The following is an 11953-nucleotide window of genomic DNA, read 5'->3' as shown; positions in this document are numbered from 1 at the left end:
CAAGCAGATTTACAGTCTACCCTCCATATCTGTGGGTTTCATACCCATAGATTGAATCAACCATGAATCAAAAATATTCAAAATGCATAAATAGCAACGCAACAATAAAATAATGTATATAAAAACAATACAGTATAACAACTATTTGTATAGCATTTACATTGTATTAGAAACTATAAGTAATCTACAGATTATTTAAGGTGTATGAGAGGATGTACATAGATTATGTGCCATTTTATAACAGGGATTTGAGCACCCTTAAATTTTGGTATTCTTAGGTGTTCTGGAACCAATCTCCCATGGATATTGAGGGATGATTGTATTTATTATGTTTCAAGCAACATTGGAGCCTTTGTAAGGAAAGACCAAAAGAAACAGTCAAACCTGCATATTTTTATGCTATGTTTGATGTAAAATGCAGAGTCATGGAGAAATATGATAAAATGGAATATGATCTAGTGGGAGTAAACTGAGGGAAACATATCAGAGTCTGTTGACTCAGATGCTTCCCTAGGTCCTTGAGTCTTCAAAGACAAAAATGCTCATTCCTCTGGATATAGGGAGAGCACCTCTCACATGAAGCTTTTATAACCTATTTTAAGAGAACGCTAGAAAACCCTTCCCAGCTTTTATGAACTGCTTCAGGAAGGAAGGGCAGTGGGAAGGTTAGAGAGACATCTCTTCCTTTGCTCAAATTCCTTCAGCTTAAAATATTTTGAGGTCATGTATCCTAAACTCCCTCTGTTATATTCATGCCTGTTATTCATACAAAGGTAGGGAGGGGCTCTATTATATTTACCTATGTAATTGTAAAACCTCTCTATGTCTGCCATTAGTGTTTAATAATATTTCATGAATTGATCAGAGCATTAATTACGGCTAATGTACGCATTTTACATTGAATCTCCCTGTGAATAGTCTACTTTCTTCTGTATCCACATTGAGGGCAGGCTCAGGGTTTAGTTTCCAGCATCCGCAAAAGAAGACCTAGAAGTAATGACACACTGCACAATCATTGCATTAAATCCCCATTGTAGGCATTTGGTTCCTATTTCAACAATTATTTTCCACTCTTCATTCTCTTTCATCCTCTATATTATTCTCTCCCAAAGCCTCTCTAATCCCTCATATTGTGTTAAGTAATCTGGCTCTGCTTTTGTTCATACCTATCTCAGGCAGCAGAGCAAAGACTTCAGAAGATGAATCTTTTAAAAGCAGTTATTAAAATAGTCTTGTTAGAGTATGTAGCTAGGTTGGTATGATCAGAGCAGGAGAGGGCTTCACTCCAAGAATATCAGGCAACCATCAGGTGATGGTCAGGCAGTTGTTAAACTGTCTCTCTAAGATAATAATTAGTTGCAGCCAGTACCAGGATAAGTCAGTCTCCCAGTAGATAGAAAACACCTGAAGCTGGTAATGAGCAGTTTCCCAATAAGATCTCAGGAGTTGGGCGGGTGAGTTTAGGCATGCGCACTAAGAGAGGCAAAATGGCAGTTAAACTGGTTTCTGCCTTTCCTCTGGAACGCTCGACTGCTTAAGAGAAAAATGCCTCAAATGAGCATGTGCACAACTCCAGCAAACACGCTGGACATGCGGCCTCTCCCAAGTGCTGGCAGGCCACTGCACATGTGGACCCACGGGAAGAATCAGGAGAGAAGAAATGCAAACCCCAGAGTCATGCCAAGGTATGAAACACCCTAAGTCCAGGGTCGGGAGAGGCATTTGGATCTTTCAAGTCGGCTGTTTGGCCCTCTTCCAAGTGTACTTTCTTCGTTTTGTTCCTGCTCTAAAACTTTTTAGCAAACGTTCACTCCTATTCTAAAACTTGCTTAGGTCTCTACATCTGCCCCATGCTCCTCAGTCAAATTCTTTCTTCTAAAGAGGCAAGGATTGAGTTGATGTAGTAGACTCGTGTGGATTTGCTGCTGATATTAATAATAGTCTGGTAAGAGTGGGTAAATTTTGTTGTCCAGTCCCATTTAAGTATTAACGTAGCAAAATGAGTCTTCTGGGGAAAGGGATTAGGGAAATTATGCCACAAAGAAAAATTAATTTTTTTTCATTTATATAAATTCTTATTATTTAAGATAGACAAGCAGTTCACCATTACAATGATTTCTATGGGAAACCATTTGTGTAATGAAGAATTCCTTTCTAGCACAAATAATCACCATTTATTTATTCTTATTAACATTTGGATTTTTATATATTGGATTTGCTTAAGAGAATAATTTTTATTCTTCTGTTTCAAATTTCATTGTGGCTGCAGTGAAGTCTAGGAAATGACTCCCTAGAGATGTCTCTTTGAAGCATTTACCTTTCATTAATTTAATGGTTCAAAAACTATGAGTGCCTACTAAGTTTCCTCCCAAATAATTGCAGTTTACTGAATGAACAAATGGAAGAAATAATGAATGAAAGTGGGGATAAAGCCTGTTTTCCTTAAAGCTTCTTAAGTTGATTTCAATTATTGTATAAAGTTTACAAACCATTGTCTTTGAAAGAAAGTGTTTTACATTTCTGAGGACAATATTAAGACAAATTAGGTGTTTAATAGCAAATACAATTTGCTACATTTTCAGGATATTAGTAGGCATAGTTATTTTAAGTGGAACATAATTGGCATGTGGATGCACACCTTCCTCTTCTACTCTCGATGTTTTTATTCCCTTTTTTCCCCCTTTTATGTTTCTTTGAAGTACCTTCAAGTGCAATTTAAAGAGGGGGGTTCTCTGCAGCTCTCCTTGTTTTTTGTTAAGTAACTCAGTAAGTCCTTGACCTCTTTGTTTCTGAACTTTATCGCCAATAAAACTCAATCATTTGCCTAACATCATACTGCAAACAATTAGACTATGTGAGTTTGAGGTTACAAAATAACAGTAGCAGTACTGAAAGAATTTGCAACCACCCAGTTTACACTTGGAAATTTTCATCTGCAGCTCAAGGCTGCCTACACTGTAATCGCTCAATGGCAGCTGCTTAAAGTCAATGAAAAGCAGCATGGTTTTTTTCCCTCCTTTTTGTGTGACTCCCCTCCCCCATATTTCTCACAAAGATTTAAATAGATTTTTCCCATAGATTTCTTTGTTTTTATGTGTGTTTGTCTGGCTTTCTATTTTTTTTAATTTTGTGATAATCATTTCATGTAATGTGTTGTGACATAATGGATAACTCTTCAATTGAATGCCATTTGAAATATTTTAAATAGTTTATCAAAAGATCAGAGCACCCACATTCTTTTTCTTTTTTTTTTATTTTGAGAATACTAGCCAATCCTCTTCTTATATACTGATTTATATATCATTTATGTAAAAATAATACAAATTTATACTAGATTGAGAAAATCAAATACTAGTTATAGAAAAATTGTTAACATTTGTAATGATGGGGCAAAAATTATATTTAATGTTTATGCTTCAGCAAAACAGAGAATCCCTGAAGACTTGCTACAACAATAGTTTTCAGCCTTTTTGAATCGTGTCTCCAGGTTTAAGATTTCAGTCCTTTAGGGAAAAGAGTAAGACTTTCGTGGGGCACTTTGTAAAGTTTAAGTAAGAAAAAACAATACTCTTAAACTAGAGCAATAAGCAGAGTTTAAAACACTGAAAATTACAAAACAATTGTAGGTATCCTTCTTCATCATGGGTGTGGTGTTACATTGGATTTTTATCTTACTTTTTCTAGTAGCTTTCTTTTGGCCATCTCAGCAACAGTAACATTTTTATAGTTTTCGTGAATATTTTCTTTGTTTGTGGATGAGCAGAATATTCGTAGGTGGTCCATCTTGGAGCAAGTGTATGTCAACAGGTTTTTTAGGTTGTCTGTAAGCTGTGGGTGGCAGGGCCATTCTTCTATCACGTGTTTCTCTCCGGCATCTCCGACTACACTTGGCACGCCACCAGAAGCCAACGAACACAGTTTTTTGGATCAAATGTATATACTTGACTATATTTGTGTACTTGCCCTTGGCCACACAGGAAGAAACTGATGATTTTTGACAACTCCATTGTAAATCTGAATCATAAGCCTAAGGAAGAAATAAAACAAAATTATGTTTGTTTCTCATCTCCAGAATTTACTACTTCTATAAAATTGGCCCAGTTATTTCATCCCCCAAAATCACCATTTTATCATCTGTCAAAAAGGAAAAATAATAATCATGTTTTACAGTATTTTAAGAATAGAGAAATGATATTGAAAAACAGCACATGGTAGGTAATCAATATAATTGTGGTTGTTTTCGATGTCATTCTTGTGGGGCACTGAAATTCTCATCAAGGTAGAACTACTTACTGTAGTTCAATCAATTATTATTGAATGCACATGTGAATCAATGACGAGTCAAAGAAATTAGAAAGAAGTAGAAATGGTAATTGGCACTGTGGTGGGCTATACAAATTCGGTTCCTCAAGTAGAATAGCACTTTGTTCCTCGTTGTTGCAATATGTGTTGTACCACTGAAACCCTATAGCATATGGAAGCAATTGATAGACCCAAGCGGTTTAAAGGCAAAGCAGTAAATAGCACAATTGGGGACCAGTTCACACCCAAGAAAAGAATTAAAGAAACATAACATCCTAATCTCTTCTGCTCATTCCACTGTGAGAGAATTGAGGCCAGCCCAGCATTGATTTAGAAATACAAAAAAATGGTGTTTTTCTTTTGGATTTAGGTTTGAGGAGTCTATCATAGTACAGGCATTGAAAGACTAAAGAAGGCAGATGAGTAAGAAAAAAATAGAACAAACAGACATTTTTGCAAGTGTAGAGTTACAAAATTATAGGATCGGCGTCAGGCAAAGTGCCAGCTCTCCATGTGGTAGATGTAGTTTGCTATCAAAATTATTACCTGTAAAGTGAAATCAGCACAAGCAGGTTCAGGTTAGGTGGGGAGAGTCTGAGGAATTTGGCACAATTGTGTACAATATTTTCATTTTTTTTAATAAGAGAATGTCTTACTCTTTCAATTGCTATTTTGCCATGTAGTCCAATATATGAAATAGATAAAAGTAAAAGTACTTTGGATTAAGGCACTATAGAGATGTTGAAATGATGATCTTCTAGTTTTTCTTCTCCGTTTATCAGCACTTATTGTCATAGAACTTTGCAATGTCCTCCCACCTTAGATGGTGTGACCTGCAGCAACCTTTTGTATGTCAGTCAGTCATATGATTTGTATTGACCAACTGGATGATAGCAGATGATTGAAATGGGCTTATGCAGTGAAGCTTGGTGTTCTGCCTACACTTACGTCATCGCAGCAGGATATATCTGAAGTAGCTTGCTAAATACTAGAGGAGGATGAGGAATATACAAAAAAGTAGAGACAAGGCCAGCTCAGATCAGTCAACAACCAGTAATTCTGCACACACATGAACTGGCACCGCCCTAATGAATAGATCTACCTAACTGAATATAACTGACTCCAGACACATGTGCAATAAACAATATTTTATGCCACTGAGTTTTATGGCTGGTTTTTATGCAATGTTATTGTAGCAACAAGTAACTGATAGACAAGCCTCAAGTGCTACACATTCATTCCCCCAGTAGGCCTGTGGGCCTCCTAAAAGAACCACTAGAGCCTTAGAAAGCATAATTTGGAAATTACTAGCCTAGAATAAGCCCATGTGTGTGGTCTAGATTTTCATATACCAACAGTGGAAGAGCATGTGGGTTAGTTATGAGATGATACATCCAGTTTTGATCAAATGTAATAAAATAGTTCATAGCTCAGTGGTACTTCAGAGGCCCTATAGGTCATCTTTTATTTAAGTCTTATCTAGAAGTGATAAGACATAGGCTCAGCAAAGTTACAACTTACATGAATTGAGGTTTCTAGAAACTAAAAGTATTCTTTTTAAAAAAAAATTCTGGCAAAACATAGATTTAAATATTTAAAGTTAAATTTTGAAAAAATAATAAAATATTGTCAGTTAAGTATTTTCTAATAATCTCAAAATATGTAGTAAACTGTTATGTCTATATTTCCCACTTTCAAGTAAAAATATAAACAGGAATGGGTTCATACTATCATTATTTTATTCTACTATCACTCGAGTTCTATTATTTATGGCTGAATTGAAGCATTAATATGCTAATTCTTTACTCAAACTTTAATAAATAGGTTTTCAGGAACTCTCTTGAATTCCTCGCCATCTCTTCTCAGCCCTCTAAGAATTAAAGAAAGAGGAAAGAAACACAAAAAGTGGTTCAACAGTCAAAGACAGGTTTGTTTTGGAGAATAAACCTTAGAGGGGCTTCTGGCCGAGTTAGGTCAGAGGCACTCTGTCTTACAGACTAAGAGTTTTTAAGGGTTCAGGGCAGGGGGCTTATCACAGGATCAGAATGTTTCTGTGTCTCTTTGTCTTACTTATCTGGGAGGGAGAGTTTTGTGACTCTTTCCATACATTTTCCTGCAGCTGCAGGCATATACCCCAAGTCTCCTTTTAGCTTCGCTATCTTACTGCACCTGAAGGGAAAGGAATGTGCTTATTAGGGCCTGCTGTTTTACTGGGGCCCCTTTTATGAGTGTGAAGTTTGATGGTTACCCAAGAGACTTTCCCCCCTCCCTCTGTGCTGGAACTATCTTAACTGTTTTATTGTCTGTTTTTTTCTGGCTGTTTGTTGTTAGAAGAGAAGTGATTTCCTTGAAATGCATGAGATTAGAAAGGGAGCTGGAACCTTAAGTGGTGGTATTTGTCCAAGATGATGGTGCTTCTGCTCTGTCAAGCCCATTCTACTGATTGAGGGATAGTAATATTTTAAAACTGTGCTTATATACTTATATGTTTATATACATATATATATAAACATATATGAGAAAGCTAACATATAATTAAGTATAGTATATATTTGCATATGTGTATATGTGTGTGTGTGTATTTAATATTTACTGTGTTGAAAATGAGGAAAGACTTGGTATTTTGTATGATTTAAAGATGCTTTTCATTGCAGGATATTTGAGGTGTTGCTTTTCGGGTTGGAAAACCTCTGTGGCCAGTGGCACCATTGCCGAGTTTTTCTCAGGCTCACTCAGCCTGAACAGGCTGTGCACAGCTTGTGCTACCAGCCTGGATCCCATGCCTCCAAGGGAGAGCAGAGCAGTGAAGCGTGTGTGTTAGTGAGTGAGTGTGGGGTCCAACCACTGTGTACAGCCAGGAACACTGGCTGTCGTAGGGCAGGCAGCTCCAAGTGCCAGCAGGGACGCCAGCACCCTGTGAGTCTTTGGCTGCACCAGGCGTACCACAAGCAGCTTCCATGGCTGGCATTGGGGAATGAGGTGGCACCTGGAAGCTTGGAGATGCCAGGAACCACAGAGCCCCAAAGAGGGTGTCACAGCCCTAGCTTGGGGAGCTCCTAGGTCTGGGCTCCCCAGAGGGCCACAGCTCTTCTCTCCTTCTCTCTTCTCTCCTTCTCTCTTCTCTCCTTCTTGTCACCCACAACATGGCGAGCATGGGGCATGTTTCAGCCTTGTTTGTATTATGGCTGTTTCAGCCTTGCCATTCGGCGGGTCCCGAGTTATTTTCCTGTGTCCAGGAAGAATGAGGTGAGTGGACAAGTGGAGGGTGAGCAAGGTGAAGAGGAGCTTTACTGAGCAATAGAACAGCTCAGAGGAGACCTGCAGATGGCAGTTCCTCTCCGTGGCCAGGGTGTCCTGATGGGTGTTCAGCTCTCAGCATAGAAGAGACCCTGGGGTGAGTTGGTCCTCTCTGCAGCTGTTCAATCCATCATCTCAGCTCTCAGCAGAGAGGGGACCCTGTGGAGGGGGACTCCTCTCCATAGACAGGTTGTCCCATTGCTTCCTCAAGTTTGGCTGAGTCCAGGGTTTTTATAGGCTTTGGAGGGGAGAAATCTCATGCTGATTAGTCCATGGGTGGCTATGGGTAGGCCCAGAAAAAGCACCATAGGTTTCCACTTTAGTCCGTGGGGGCTGGAAGCCTGGCCCCAGGCAGGCTTCAGGCCTTCTCTAGGCCTGAGTGAGGCTTTACTGGGGACCCACTCCTTCTGTCCAGGAGTCTGTCTGCATCTTGCCAGTGTTCATGGTGCCCAGGCTGTTCATGTCGAGGGCACCTGCAGGTCAGGGCTGAGCTGCCCTCAGCCCCCCTTAACCTCCCTTCCATGCTCATTGGTGGTGAAAGTCTGGAGGGGGCTGGGGAAGCAGAGGGGTGGCATGTTACTGCTGCCCCAAGTATGCACACACCTGGCCAGGTTGCAACGGTGCCTAGACTGGGCCCCAACTCTGCTCCAAGTTTGGAGCAGGTGCCAAGAGTGGGGAGAGGCCAGGCAGTGGAAGCAGGCACCTCTGAGCCTGCATGGGGAGGGGGCCTTCCTGGGCCCCCAAGAGTGCAGAGATGCCTAGGTCCATAGCTGCAGTTGGATGGCTATAGCTGCACCCAGAAGGGTAGGTCTCCTGCCTGCTCCCAGCCCCCAAGATCACAGGGATGCCCCGGTCTGTAGCCATGACTGGGTAGCCACAGCTGTAGCTGGGGAGCAAGAGGCTCCCACCCTGCTAATTCAGAAGGGGTGTCATGGCAGCAGCCACTCTAGATGGGTCACACTGCCATCATTTTGATGGTGGAATACAACACAATTACAGTGGGAGAGATGAAAGGCAGAACCCTTTGCTATTTATAGCTACAAAGGAGAGAAAGCCGTTATGCAGGGCTACAAAGGGAGTTGGGCGCACGGACAGGGTAAAGGTGCAGCTATACATTTATACATGCTGCAGCATATATATGGCAAGTAAGGTAGAGTAGCTAGGATTTGGGAGCTTTGTATGCATTTGAAGCTTTCAGCTGAGGTTCCAGAGCAGAAATAAGCCGTCTGTGTTTTATTCTGTCCAAATATCTGACCCGTGGATTCTGTTAGCATAATAAATTATAATTGTTTTATGCCACTGAGTTTGGATTGGTTGTTACTCAGCAATTGATAGTGGAACACCATTTACCTACAGTAGTTAACTCTAGGTAAAATTACTTTATTTCTTGCATACATTCAGAAAATTTCAAATCCTGGATTAACTTCTTGGCTATGTATACAGAACACAACTAATTCCCTCTTTTCTTTATTAGTCATGTAAGGGTGAGTTCTAGCCAAAAAGCACGTGCAAATAAGTGTGTGGTTTATCCAAAACAACTAAATGTAATTCATTATAGCTGGATCATAAAATTTGAGAAGAGAAGGAGCTAGAAATAAAGGTGGGAATGTAAGCACCCAATCATCAAAGTTCGTATTAGTCATATATGAAGTTTATGCTAAGGGCAAGAAAAAACTGCTTCTTGTATGCTGTTTCCTGATAGCATTTATATTTCAGAAATATCTGAACCAAAGTGGTTTCTATGTAAAAGATAGATTTTGGGGGTCACGTTTGGGGATGACATGGCCAATTAGAGTATTGAGGTGAAAGATGGGAACTCACCATAGCAGCAGTATATGTGGAAGAAACTTGAGAAAGCAGTGAATGTCCGTGAGGTAGAATCAACAGAATTTTGTGACTTATTAAATGTAGGCAGTTGATCCAGTTGGAAAATAACATAGGCAGTCCAGAGTGGAAGAAGAGGTAAAGCAACAAATAGTAAGTAGTAATATTGACATGTTGAGTTGGGTCGATAGATTACATTAGTGTCCTCAATTAATCCCTTTGGGCTTGGTGATGTGATTCATTTTGGGATAGTGGCAAAAGCGGAGGCTTGACAATGTATTTGTGCAATCTACTTCCTTTCTTGAATCCCCACTGCTACCATCGCAATAAACCTGGACTAGCCTGCTAGAGAGATTTGAGAGAAAAGCGGATCAACTTGACTTATTTCATGTGAGCCTATCCTAGTCCAGCCAGGCCCCATCCCAGCTCATATACTGACAAATGAGGAAGTCCACTTGTGATAAGGTGAGCCTGGTGTAAATCTGCATAATTGCCCACAGACTCATAAGTGTTTGCTTCAAACCACAAAGTCTTGGAGTGGTTTGTAACACTGCAATAGATCACTGATACACTTAGTTTGAAGGTTCTGTTCTTGAGATGTATAAGATCAGGGTTGGAACTCAGAAGAAAGATCTGGTTTGCAGACAAGGCTGCTTCTCAGTACTCAATAGCCTAGCCTTGCCTATTGTTTATGGTGAGTTTTCACTCTGAAGGGTTGGGCTTGCCTTCTCCTTAGTTGGTATGCATGCTTTTTGCAGTTCTGCCTGTAAATGTAGATTCCAGAATCATTTGTGTATAAATGGTTATGAAGCCGTGGGAGAGGGCAAGACTAACCACTAGAGTTAAAGGGGAAGATGGCTAATAGCAGAACTATTAGAAAAATAATACTCAAGAAATGGGTAAATAAATGAAAGAATCCCAAAAATATTTGGGGAAGTTACACACAGCAAGGTGAGAAGAAACTATACCAAGAAAGTATACATTGAAACCAAGGTGAAAGAATTTTCAAAAAGGGAGATATGATACAGAACACTGCAAAAAAGTCAAAAGAATTTTGGTTGATGAACTAACATTGGATTCAGCAACACTGAGGTCATTAGTGTCTTTGAAGAGGGCGATTTCGTGTAGTGGTAAAATGATAGTACTGGGTCCATTATAGTTCTTGAGAAAATCATCAATAGTATTTCTTTTCTTTTCTTTCTTTTTTTTTTAATTGAAAATACTTGCCTCTATGAGCAGGCTGAATTAATTACAAAGTTGTCTCCTGTGATCAGTCAGATGCTCTAAATGTGAATTAATTAGAAAAGAGTGAACTGATATATGAAAAAAAGAAAAATTAATATGCATGACAACATCTAGTGATGAAATGCATAGTAAATCTTGCCAAGTCAACCACATTAAACATGCTTCATGTTTAGAATACAACCACATTCTCTCAACTCTAACCTGATTACAAGGGGATTTTGTTGTTGTGAAGAATAATGAATGTGCCATAGTTTAATAGCACTACGACAAATTTGAGTTAAGTAGCTTCTCTGTTGTTACAGAGGGCAATAGCAACATTGCATACTCACCAATTATTCCCTCCAACCTTTCTTTTCTTTTAATTTGCTGCTGACTTAGGACAGTGAGGAAGAGTTTTTTGTAAAAGGAAGCAGTCATTAGACTATACAGTAACGCAGTTATAAGAATAGGTGATAACAAATGTTTATATTATGTTTTGCAGGTTAAAATAGTCTTTTTGCATAGTAGCAGATGAGCTATGTCCAGTCAGAGAAAATGTTTGTTCCACACGTTAAAATGACTAAAAATGAATTTTAAAACATATAAGTAAAATAGTATTTTGGAGTACATTTTTGAATGCAATGGAAATTTTGAAATCACTTCATTATTTAAATCATTTTTAAAATGGTGCTTTAAAATTGACTCTATTGAGAACCTACAATAAATAAAATATATGTGTTTTGCTGGAGACATGAAGTATCTATAAATAGCGGGCTCCTTGCATTCTAGACTATAGTGGTCTGTGAGCAAAATGGTCATATTAAAATATAAAGTATAGTAAAACAAATATTGTTGCATTGAAAATAAAATTCAATGAGAACACACATAACGTAAAGCTAATTCAATTCCATAAACATTTATCAAGTTTCATTCAAGTATGGGACATTCTTTTACACACTGTATTTCAAAAATGCATCTTATTGAATTTCTGTCTTCAGTGAACTTGAATTCCTCTATAGCAGTTAAATTTGTGGAATTCTCACAAGAAATTTTGTAACAGATTGGGTTGGCAGAATGAATAATTGTTCATAATATAAAATTTTAAAAGTAAACACATTTTAAAAGTAGATGTAAAACCACTCAAATCAAATAACTAGCCATCATCAGGACTTTTATATGATGCTTACTTTTTTGAACAGAAATCGTTTCCCTTAATATAAACATGCAAGTAAAATTTTGTATTTTGAGATATTTACACTTAATATAATTTTTCTGTGGCATTGCCATTTCTTTAAAGCTTCAATGT

The 11953-nt window shown here is 38.6% G+C and overlaps 1 long non-coding RNA gene across 4 annotated transcripts in view; it reads left to right on the top strand.

The window, feature by feature from the left end:
• Positions 1-1464: 1464 nt before the first annotated feature.
• LOC134810405 (uncharacterized) overlaps positions 1465-11953 on the top strand; it is a 361094-nt gene continuing 350605 nt past the window's right edge. For all 4 annotated transcript variants that reach the window (XR_010158340.1, XR_010158337.1, XR_010158338.1 and 1 more), the window contains exon 1: positions 1465-1685. This is a non-coding gene — a long non-coding RNA (uncharacterized LOC134810405). The remainder of the gene's footprint in view (positions 1686-11953) is intronic.

This window comes from Pan troglodytes, chromosome 6 (genome assembly GCF_028858775.2).
Source record: "Pan troglodytes isolate AG18354 chromosome 6, NHGRI_mPanTro3-v2.0_pri, whole genome shotgun sequence".
NCBI classification, from domain to species: domain Eukaryota; kingdom Metazoa; phylum Chordata; class Mammalia; order Primates; family Hominidae; genus Pan; species Pan troglodytes.
Note: the sequence above shows the minus strand (reverse complement) of the source record. Positions and strands in the feature narration are given on the sequence as shown.